This window comes from Pseudophryne corroboree, unplaced genomic scaffold (genome assembly GCF_028390025.1).
Source record: "Pseudophryne corroboree isolate aPseCor3 unplaced genomic scaffold, aPseCor3.hap2 scaffold_844, whole genome shotgun sequence".
In the NCBI taxonomy this organism is placed as follows: Eukaryota; Metazoa; Chordata; class Amphibia; order Anura; family Myobatrachidae; genus Pseudophryne; species Pseudophryne corroboree.
In genome coordinates, this window is record NW_026970423.1 from 118475 (window position 1) to 129462 (window position 10988).

The following is a 10988-nucleotide window of genomic DNA, read 5'->3' on the forward strand; positions in this document are numbered from 1 at the left end:
AGATTGAAACTATCCTTTGCTATATGCATTTTTTTTGTTCATTTAATTAATCAAAACTGGGATTGATATTTTTGCTCTTTTATTTTTACTTAAAGTACAATAACTTTTACCATTTTAATTTGTTTTAATAGTATATTGACAGTATAGTTTTCTTTAAAAAATCAACTTAATTTTCTTTACCCTATTATTAAAAGGGTAATTGACAAAAACAAACTACATTGTCACCAGAAGAGCAATACAAAATGTACAAGTGATATATTAAAATCATCTTTCCAGCTTGAATTTCAATGATGCATTGGGGCAACGATTTTGTGAGAAACATCTTCACCCTTAAATAAAGATTTTCTTAATTCCTTACCTGTGTGCTAATTAGATATCACCTTGTTTTCACATTAAACAGACTTCTACATGAGAAAGCAGCAAGGATGCAGTGGCGTTAATGTTTCCTGGTGTCAACCTGTATTATTTCAGTAGACATTGAAATGAGGATGCATCTTTCCAATGAAGCAAGTTTAATTTAGTAATAGGTGAAAAACCATCCCTACAAAGGTGTTAATCAGAGACTTGGCTTTGTGGACACTTTTCAGAGAACAAATTTGTTAGCATAAAAATAAAGCCAGAAAATGAAGAGCTGTTTAATCACTCAATTTGATTTTTTTTGCCAGCATATTTCTTTTTCTCTGCAACCCACTGCTAAATTGTGCTATCCTAGCTGTTTTTATAAAATCAATGAATCAAATCTAACTCTGATTACATCAGAGAAGGCCAGGTACCCTACACCATAAGAGGGGGTTTGAAATTTTGACTTGTCTACTTAAAGATCACCAAAATCTGATAACAAGGTCAATTACGTCCCTGGGTGGGATTGAACCACCAACCTTTTGGTTAATAGCCATACACACTAACTGATTGCGCCACAGAGACACTTTGCAAAAGTACATACTGACTAAGGCTAATAAGCATTCATCTAAAACTTTTCCTAGAAAAACTTTAAAAAGTCAATAATCTGGAGAGTTTTTGTAAGATGTTTCTTCCATCAACCAACGAAGAAACACATTGGTACTTTCCCATGATGAGTGAGTGCTTCAGGATCTATTGCACTTACATGTGCAGCAGAGTACAGCAATGGAAGCATGTTGGGCACATAACCCAGAGGTAGGCAGATTGAAACTATCCTCTGCTATATGCATTTTTTTTTGTTAATTTTAGTAATCAAAACTGGGATTGATATTTTTGCTTTTTTATTTTTACTTAAAGTACAATAACTTTTACCATTTTAATTTGTTTTAATAGTATATTGACAGTATTGTTTTCTTTCAAAAATCCACTCAATTTTCTTTACCCTATTATTAAAATGGTAATTGACAAAAACAAACTACATTGTCACCAGAAGAGCAATACAAAATGTACAAGTGATATATTAAAATCATCTTTCCAGCTTGAATTTCAATGATGCATTGGGGCAACGATTTTGTGAGAAACATCTTCACCCTTAAATAAAGATTTTCTTAATTCCTTACCTGTGTGCTAATTAGATATCACCTTGTTTTCACATTAAACAGACTTCCACATGAGAAAGCAGCAAGGATACAGTGGCGTTAATGTTTCCTGGTGTCAACCTGTATTATTTCAGTAGACATTGAAATGAGGATGCATCTTGCTGCCTTTCCAATGAAGCAAGTTTAATTTAGTAATAGGTGAAAAACCATCCCTACAAAGGTGTTAATCAGAGACTTGGCTTTGTGGACACTTTTCAGAGAACAAATTTGTTAGCATAAAAATAAAGCCAGAAAATGAAGAGCTGTTTAATCACTCAATTGGATTTTTTTTGCCAGCATATTTCTTTTTCTCTGCAACCCACTGCTAAATTGTGCTTTCTAGCTGTTTTTATTAAATCACTGAATCACATCTAACTCTGATTACATCAGAAAAGGCCAGGTACCCTACACCATAACAGGGGGTTTGAAATTTTGACTTGTCTACTTAAAGATCACCAAAATCTGATAACAAGGTCAATTACGTCCCTGGGTGGGATTGAACCACCAACCTTGTGGTTAGTAGCCGGATACACTAACCGATTGCGCCACAGAGACACTTTGTAAAAAGTACATACTGACAAAGGCTAATAAGCATACATCTGGAACGTTTCCTAGAAAAACTTTAAAAAGTCAATAATCTGGAGAGTTTTTGTAAGATGTTTCTTCCATCAACCAACGAAGAAACACATTGGTACTTTCCCATGATGAGTGAGTGCTTCAGGATCTCTTGCACTTACATGTGCAGCAGAGTACTGCAATGGAAGCATGCTGGGCCCATAACCCAGAGGTAGGCAGATTGAAACTATCCTTTGCTATATGCATTTTTTTTTTGTTAATTTAAGTAATCAAAACTGGGATTGATATTTTTGCTCTTTTATTTTTACTTAAAGTACAATAACTTTTACCATTTTAATTTGTTTTAATAGTATATTGACAGTATAGTTTTCCTTAAAAAAATCCACTTAATTTTCTTTACCCTATTATTAAAAGGGTAATTGACAAAAACAAACTACATTGTCACCAGAAGAGCAATACAAAATGTACAAGTGATATATTAAAATCATCTTTCCAGCTTGAATTTCAATGATGCATTGGGGCAACGATTTTGTGAGAAACATCTTCACCCTTAAATAAAGATTTTCTTAATTCCTTACCTGTGTGCTAATTAGATATCACCTTGTTTTCACATTAAACAGACTTCTACATGAGAAAGCAGCAAGGATGCAGTGGCGTTAATGTTTCCTGGTGTCAACCTGTATTATTTCAGTAGACATTGAAATGAGGATGCATCTTGCTGCCTTTCCAATGAAGCAAGTTTAATTTAGTAATAGGTGAAAAACCATCCCTACAAAGGTGTTAATCAGAGACTTGGCTTTGTGGACACTTTTCAGAGAACAAATTTGTTAGCATAAAAATAAAGCCAGAAAATGAAGAGCTGTTTCATCACTCAATTGGATTTTTTTTGCCAGCATATTTCTTTTTCTCTGCAACCCACTGCTAAATTGTGCTTCCTAGCTGTTTTTATAAAATCACTGAATCAAATCTAACTCTGATTACATCAGAGAAGGCCAGGTACCCTACACCATAAGAGGGGGTTTGAAATTTTGACTTGTCTACTTAAAGATCACCAAAATCTGATAACAAGGTCAATTACATCCCTGGGTGGGATTGAACCACCAACCTTTTGGTTAGTAGCCAGACACACTAACCGATTGCGCCACAGAGACACTTTGCAAAAAGAACATACTGACAAAGGCTAATAAGCATACATCTAGAACGTTTCCTAGAAAAACTTTAAAAAGTCAATAATCTGGAGAGTTTTTGTAAGATGTTTCTTCCATCAACCAACGAAGAAACACATTGGTACTTTCCCATGATGAGTGAGTGCTTCAGGATCTCTTGCACTTACATGTGCAGCAGAGTACTGCAATGGAAGCATGCTGGGCCCATAACCCAGAGGTAGGCAGATTGAAACTATCCTTTGCTATATGCATTTTTTTTTGTTAATTTAAGTAATCAAAACTGGGATTGATATTTTTGCTCTTTTATCTTTACTTAAAGTACAATAACGTTTACCATTTTAACTTGTTTTAATAGTATATTGACAGTATAGTTTTCTTTAAAAAATCCACTTAATTTTCTTTACCCTATTATTAAAAGGGTAATTGACAAAAACAAACTACATTGTCACCAGAAGAGCAATACAAAATGTACAAGTGATATATTAAAATCATCTTTCCAGCTTGAATTTCAATGATGCATTGGGGCAACAATTTTGTGAGAAACATCTTCACCCTTAAATAAAGATTTTCTTAATTCCTAACCTGTGTGCTAATTAGATATCACCTTGTTTTCACATTAAACAGACTTCTACATGAGAAAGCAGCAAGGATGCAGTGGCGTTAATGTTTCCTGGTGTCAACCTGTATTATTTCAGTAGACATTGAAATGAGGATGCATCTTGCTGCCTTTCCAATGAAGCAAGTTTAATTTAGTAATAGGTGAAAAACCATCCCTACAAAGGTGTTAATCAGAGACTTGGCTTTGTGGACACTTTTCAAAGAACAAATTTGTTAGCATAAAAATAAAGCCAGAAAATGAAGAGCTGTTTAATCACTCAATTGGATTTTTTTTGCCAGCATATTTCTTTTTCTCTGCAACCCACTGCTAAATTGAGCTTCCTAGCTGTTTTTATAAAATCACTGAATCAAATCTAACTCTGATTACATCAGAGAAGGCCAGGTACCCTACACCAAACAGGGGGTTTGACATTTTGACTTGTCTACTTAAAGATCACCAAAATCTGATAACAAGGTCAATTACGTCCCTTGTTAGGATTGAACCACCAACCTTTTGGTTAGTAGCCGGACACACTAACCGATTGCGCCACAGAGACACTTTGCAAAAAGTACATACTGACAAAGTCTAATAAGCATACATCTAGAACGTTTCCTAGAAAAACTTTAAAAAGTCAATAATCTGGAGAGTTTTTGTAAGATGTTTCTTCTATCAACCAATGAAGAAACACATTGGTACTTTCCCATGATGAGTGAGTGCTTCAGGATCTCTTGCACTTACATGTGCAGCAGAGTACAGCAATGGAAGCATGCTGGGCCCATAACCCAGCGGTAGGCAGATTGAAACTATCCTCTGCTATATGCATTTTTTTTTGTTAATTAAAGTAATCCAAAACTGGGATTGATATTTTGGCTCTTTTATTTTTACTTAAAGTACAATAACTTTTACCATTTTAATTTGTTTTAATAGTATATTGACAGTATTGTTTTCTTTCAAAAATCCACTCAATTTTCTTTACCCTATTATTAAAATGGTAATTGACAAAAACAAACTACATTGTCACCAGAAGAGCAATACAAAATGTACAAGTGATATATTAAAATCATCTTTCCAGCTTGAATTTCAATGATGCATTGGGGCAACGATTTTGTGAGAAACATCTTCACCCTTAAATAAAGATTTTCTTAATTCCTTACCTGTGTGCTAATTAGATATCACCTTGTTTTCACATTAAACAGACTTCCACATGAGAAAGCAGCAAGGATACAGTGGCGTTAATGTTTCCTGGTGTCAACCTGTATTATTTCAGTAGACATTGAAATGAGGATGCATCTTGCTGCCTTTCCAATGAAGCAAGTTTAATTTAGTAATAGGTGAAAAACCATCCCTACAAAGGTGTTAATCAGAGACTTGGCTTTGTGGACACTTTTCAAAGAACAAATTTGTTAGCATAAAAATAAAGCCAGAAAATGAAGACCTGTTTAAACACTCAATTGGATTTTTTTTGCCAGCATATTTCTTTTTCTCTGCAACCCACTGCTAAATTGTGCTTCCTAGCTGTTTTTATTAAATCACTGAATCAAATCTAACTCTGATTACATCAGAGAAGGCCAGGTACCCTACACCATAACAGGGGGTTTGAAATTTTGACTTGTCTACTTAAAGATCACCAAAATCTGATAACAAGGTCAATTACGTCCCTGGTTGGGATTGAACCACCAACCTTTCGGTTAGTAGCCAGACACACTAACCGATTGCGCCACAGAGACACTTTGCAAAAAGTACATACTGACAAAGTCTAATAAGCATACATCTAGAACGTTTCCTAGAAAAACTTTAAAAAGTCAATAATCTGGAGAGTTTTTGTAAGATGTTTCTTCCATCAACCAATGAAGAAACACATTGGTACTTTCCCATGATGAGTGAGTGCTTCAGGATCTCTTGCACTTACATGTGCAGCAGAGTACTGCAATGGAAGCATGCTGGGCCCATAACCCAGAGGTAGGCAGATTGAAACTATCCTTTGCTATATGCATTTTTTTTGTTAATTTAAGTAATCAAAACTGGGATTGATATTTTTGCTCTTTTATTTTTACTTAAAGTACAATAACTTTTACCATTTTAATTTCTTTGAATAGTATATTGACAGTATAGTTTTCTTTAAAAAATCCACTTAATTTTCTTTACCCTATTATTAAAAGGGTAATTGACAAAAACAAACTACATTGTCACCAGAAGAGCAATACAAAATGTACAAGTGATATATTAAAATCATTTTTCCAGCTTGAATTTCAATGATGCATTGGGGCAACGATTTTGTGAGAAACATCTTCACCCTTAAATAAAGATTTTCTTAATTCCTTACCTGTGTGCTAATTAGATATCACCTTGTTTTCACATTAAACAGACTTCCACATGAGAAAGCAGTAAGGATGCAGTGGCGTTAATGTTTCCTGGTGTCAACCTGTATTATTTCAGTAGAAATTGAAATGAGGATGCATCTTGCTGCCTTTCCAATGAAGCAAGTTTAATTTAGTAATAGGTGAAAAACCATCCCTACAAAGGTGTTAATCAGAGACTTGGCTTTGTGGACACTTTTCAGAGAACAAATTTGTTAGCATAAAAATAAAGCCAGAACATGAAGAGCTGTTTAATCACTCAATTGGATTTTTTTTGCCAGCATATTTCTTTTTCTCTGCAACCCACTGCTAAATTGTGCTTCCTATCTGTTTTTATAAAATCACTGAATCAAATCTAACTCTGATTACATTAGAGAAGGCCAGGTACCCTACACCATAACGGGGGGTTTGAAATTTTGACTTGTCTACTTAAAGATCACCAAAATCTGATAACAAGGTCAATTACGTCCCTGGGTGGGATTGAACCACCAACCTTTCGGTTAGTAGCCAGACACACTAACCGATTGCGCCACAGAGACACTTTGTAAAAAGTGCATACTGACAAAGGCTAATAAGCATACTTCTGGAACGTTTCCTAGAAAAACTTTAAAAAGTCAATAATCTGGAGAGTTTTTGTAAGATGTTTCTTCCATCAACCAACGAAGAAACACATTGGTACTTTCCCATGATGAGTGAGTGCTTCAGGATCTCTTGCACTTACATGTGCAGCAGAGTACTGCAATGGAAGCATGCTGGGCCCATAACCCAGCGGTAGGCAGATTGAAACTATCCTTTGCTATATGCATTTTTTTTTTGTTAATTTAAGTAATCAAAACTGGGATTGATATTTTTGCTCTTTTATTTTTACTTAAAGTACAATAACTTTTACCATTTTAATTTGTTTTAATAGTATATTGACAGTATAGTTTTCTTTAAAAAATCCACTTAATTTTCTTTACCCTATTAATAAAAGGGTAATTGACAAAAACAAACTACATAGTCACCAGAAGAGCAATACAAAATGTACAAGTGATATATTAAAATCATCTTTCCATCTTGAATTTCAATGATGCATTGGGGCAACGATTTTGTGAGAAACATCTTCACCCTTAAATAAAGATTTTCTTAATTCCTTACCTGTGTGCTAATTAGATATCACCTTGTTTTCACATTAAACAGACTTCTACATGAGAAAGCAGCAAGGATGCAGTGGCGTTAATGTTTCCTGGTGTCAACCTGTATTATTTCAGTAGACATTGAAATGAGGATGCTTCTTGCTGCCTTTCCAATGAAGCAAGTTTAATTTAGTAATAGGTGAAAAACCATCCCTACAAAGGTGTTAATCAGAGACTTGGCTTTGTGGACACTTTTCAGAGAACAAATTTGTTAGCATAAAAATAAAGCCAGAAAACGAAGAGCTGTTTCATCACTCAATTGGATTTTTTTTGCCAGCATATTTCTTTTTCTCTGCAACCCACTGCTAAATTGTGCTTCCTAGCTGTTTTTATAAAATCAATGAATCAAATCTAACTCTGATTACATCAGAGAAGGCCAGGTACCCTACACCATAACAGGGGGATTGAAATTTTGACTTGTCTACTTAAAAATCACCAAAATCTGATAACAAGGTCAATTACATCCCTGGGTGGGATTGAACCACCAACCTTTTGGTTAGTAGCCAGACACACTAACCAATTGCGCCACAGAGACACTTTGCAAAAAGTACATACTGACAAAGGCTAATAAGCATACATCTAGAACGTTTCCTAGAAAAACTTTAAAAAGTCAATAATCTGGAGAGTTTTTGTAAGATGTTTCTTCCATCAACCAACGAAGAAACACATTGGTACTTTCCCATGATGAGTGAGTGCTTCAGGATCTCTTGCACTTACATGTGCTGCAGAGTACTGCAATGGAAGCATGCTGGGCCCATAACCCAGAGGTAGGCAGATTGAAACTATCCTTTGCTATATGCATTTTTTTTTGTTTATTTAAGTAATCAAAACTGGGATTGATATTTTGGCTCTTTTATTTTTACTTAAAGTACAATAACTTTTACCATTTTAATTTGTTTTAATAGTATATTGACAGTATTGTTTTCTTTCAAAAATCCACTCAATTTTCTTTACCCTATTATTAAAATGGTAATTGACAAAAACAAACTACATTGTCACCAGAAGAGCAATACAAAATGTACAAGTGATATATTAAAATCATCTTTCCAGCTTGAATTTCAATGATGCATTGGGGCAACGATTTTGTGAGAAACATCTTCACCCTTAAATAAAGATTTTCTTAATTCCTTACCTGTGTGCTAATTAGATATCACCTTGTTTTCACATTAAACAGACTTCCACATGAGAAAGCAGCAAGGATACAGTGGCGTTAATGTTTCCTGGTGTCAACCTGTATTATTTCAGTAGACATTGAAATGAGGATGCATCTTGCTGCCTTTCCAATGAAGCAAGTTTAATTTAGTAATAGGTGAAAAACCATCCCTACAAAGGTGTTAATCAGAGACTTGGCTTTGTGGACACTTTTCAAAGAACAAATTTGTTAGCATAAAAATAAAGCCAGAAAATGAAGACCTGTTTAAACACTCAATTGGATTTTTTTTGCCAGCATATTTCTTTTTCTCTGCAACCCACTGCTAAATTGTGCTTCCTAGCTGTTTTTATTAAATCACTGAATCAAATCTAACTCTGATTACATCAGAGAAGGCCAGGTACCCTACACCATAACAGGGGGTTTGAAATTTTGACTTGTCTACTTAAAGATCACCAAAATCTGATAACAAGGTCAATTACGTCCCTGGTTGGGATTGAACCACCAACCTTTCGGTTAGTAGCCAGACACACTAACCGATTGCGCCACAGAGACACTTTGCAAAAAGTACATACTGACAAAGTCTAATAAGCATACATCTAGAACGTTTCCTAGAAAAACTTTAAAAAGTCAATAATCTGGAGAGTTTTTGTAAGATGTTTCTTCCATCAACCAATGAAGAAACACATTGGTACTTTCCCATGATGAGTGAGTGCTTCAGGATCTCTTGCACTTACATGTGCAGCAGAGTACTGCAATGGAAGCATGCTGGGCCCATAACCCAGAGGTAGGCAGATTGAAACTATCCTTTGCTATATGCATTTTTTTTGTTAATTTAAGTAATCAAAACTGGGATTGATATTTTTGCTCTTTTATTTTTACTTAAAGTACAATAACTTTTACCATTTTAATTTCTTTGAATAGTATATTGACAGTATAGTTTTCTTTAAAAAATCCACTTAATTTTCTTTACCCTATTATTAAAAGGGTAATTGACAAAAACAAACTACATTGTCACCAGAAGAGCAATACAAAATGTACAAGTGATATATTAAAATCATTTTTCCAGCTTGAATTTCAATGATGCATTGGGGCAACGATTTTGTGAGAAACATCTTCACCCTTAAATAAAGATTTTCTTAATTCCTTACCTGTGTGCTAATTAGATATCACCTTGTTTTCACATTAAACAGACTTCCACATGAGAAAGCAGTAAGGATGCAGTGGCGTTAATGTTTCCTGGTGTCAACCTGTATTATTTCAGTAGAAATTGAAATGAGGATGCATCTTGCTGCCTTTCCAATGAAGCAAGTTTAATTTAGTAATAGGTGAAAAACCATCCCTACAAAGGTGTTAATCAGAGACTTGGCTTTGTGGACACTTTTCAGAGAACAAATTTGTTAGCATAAAAATAAAGCCAGAAAACGAAGAGCTGTTTCATCACTCAATTGGATTTTTTTTGCCAGCATATTTCTTTTTCTCTGCAACCCACTGCTAAATTGTGCTTCCTAGCTGTTTTTATAAAATCAATGAATCAAATCTAACTCTGATTACATCAGAGAAGGCCAGGTACCCTACACCATAACAGGGGGATTGAAATTTTGACTTGTCTACTTAAAAATCACCAAAATCTGATAACAAGGTCAATTACATCCCTGGGTGGGATTGAACCACCAACCTTTTGGTTAGTAGCCAGACACACTAACCAATTGCGCCACAGAGACACTTTGCAAAAAGTACATACTGACAAAGGCTAATAAGCATACATCTAGAACGTTTCCTAGAAAAACTTTAAAAAGTCAATAATCTGGAGAGTTTTTGTAAGATGTTTCTTCCATCAACCAACGAAGAAACACATTGGTACTTTCCCATGATGAGTGAGTGCTTCAGGATCTCTTGCACTTACATGTGCTGCAGAGTACTGCAATGGAAGCATGCTGGGCCCATAACCCAGAGGTAGGCAGATTGAAACTATCCTTTGCTATATGCATTTTTTTTTGTTTATTTAAGTAATCAAAACTGGGATTGATATTTTTGCTCTTTTATTTTTACTTAAAGTACAATAACTTTTACCATTTTAATTTGTTTTAATAGTATATTGACAGTATAGTTTTCTTTAAAAAATCCACTTAATTTTCTTTACCCTATTATTAAAAGGGTAATTGACAAAAACAAACTACATTGTCACCAGAAGAGCAATACAAAATGTACAAGTGATATATTAAAATCATCTTTCCAGCTTGAATTTCAATGATGCATTGGGGCAACAATTTTGTGAGAAACATCTTCACCCTTAAATAAAGATTTTCTTAATTCCTAACCTGTGTGCTAATTAGATATCACCTTGTTTTCACATTAAACAGACTTCTACATGAGAAAGCAGCAAGGATGCAGTGGCGTTAATGTTTCCTGGTGTCAACCTGTATTA

General features: G+C 34.5%; 4 non-coding genes across 4 annotated transcripts; all 4 read right to left on the bottom strand.

Annotated features, from left to right (window-relative positions):
• Window positions 1–3191: 3191 nt before the first annotated feature.
• Window positions 3192–3265, bottom strand: TRNAS-ACU (transfer RNA serine (anticodon ACU)). The gene has a single exon. It is a non-coding gene; the product is annotated as a tRNA-Ser (tRNA).
• A 3435-nt stretch (window positions 3266–6700) lies between these two features.
• On the bottom strand, window positions 6701–6774 carry TRNAS-ACU (transfer RNA serine (anticodon ACU)). The gene has a single exon. It is a non-coding gene; the product is annotated as a tRNA-Ser (tRNA).
• A 1097-nt stretch (window positions 6775–7871) lies between these two features.
• Window positions 7872–7945, bottom strand: TRNAS-ACU (transfer RNA serine (anticodon ACU)). Its single transcript has one exon. It is a non-coding gene; the product is annotated as a tRNA-Ser (tRNA).
• A 2265-nt stretch (window positions 7946–10210) lies between these two features.
• On the bottom strand, window positions 10211–10284 carry TRNAS-ACU (transfer RNA serine (anticodon ACU)). The gene has a single exon. It is a non-coding gene; the product is annotated as a tRNA-Ser (tRNA).
• Window positions 10285–10988: the final 704 nt, after the last annotated feature.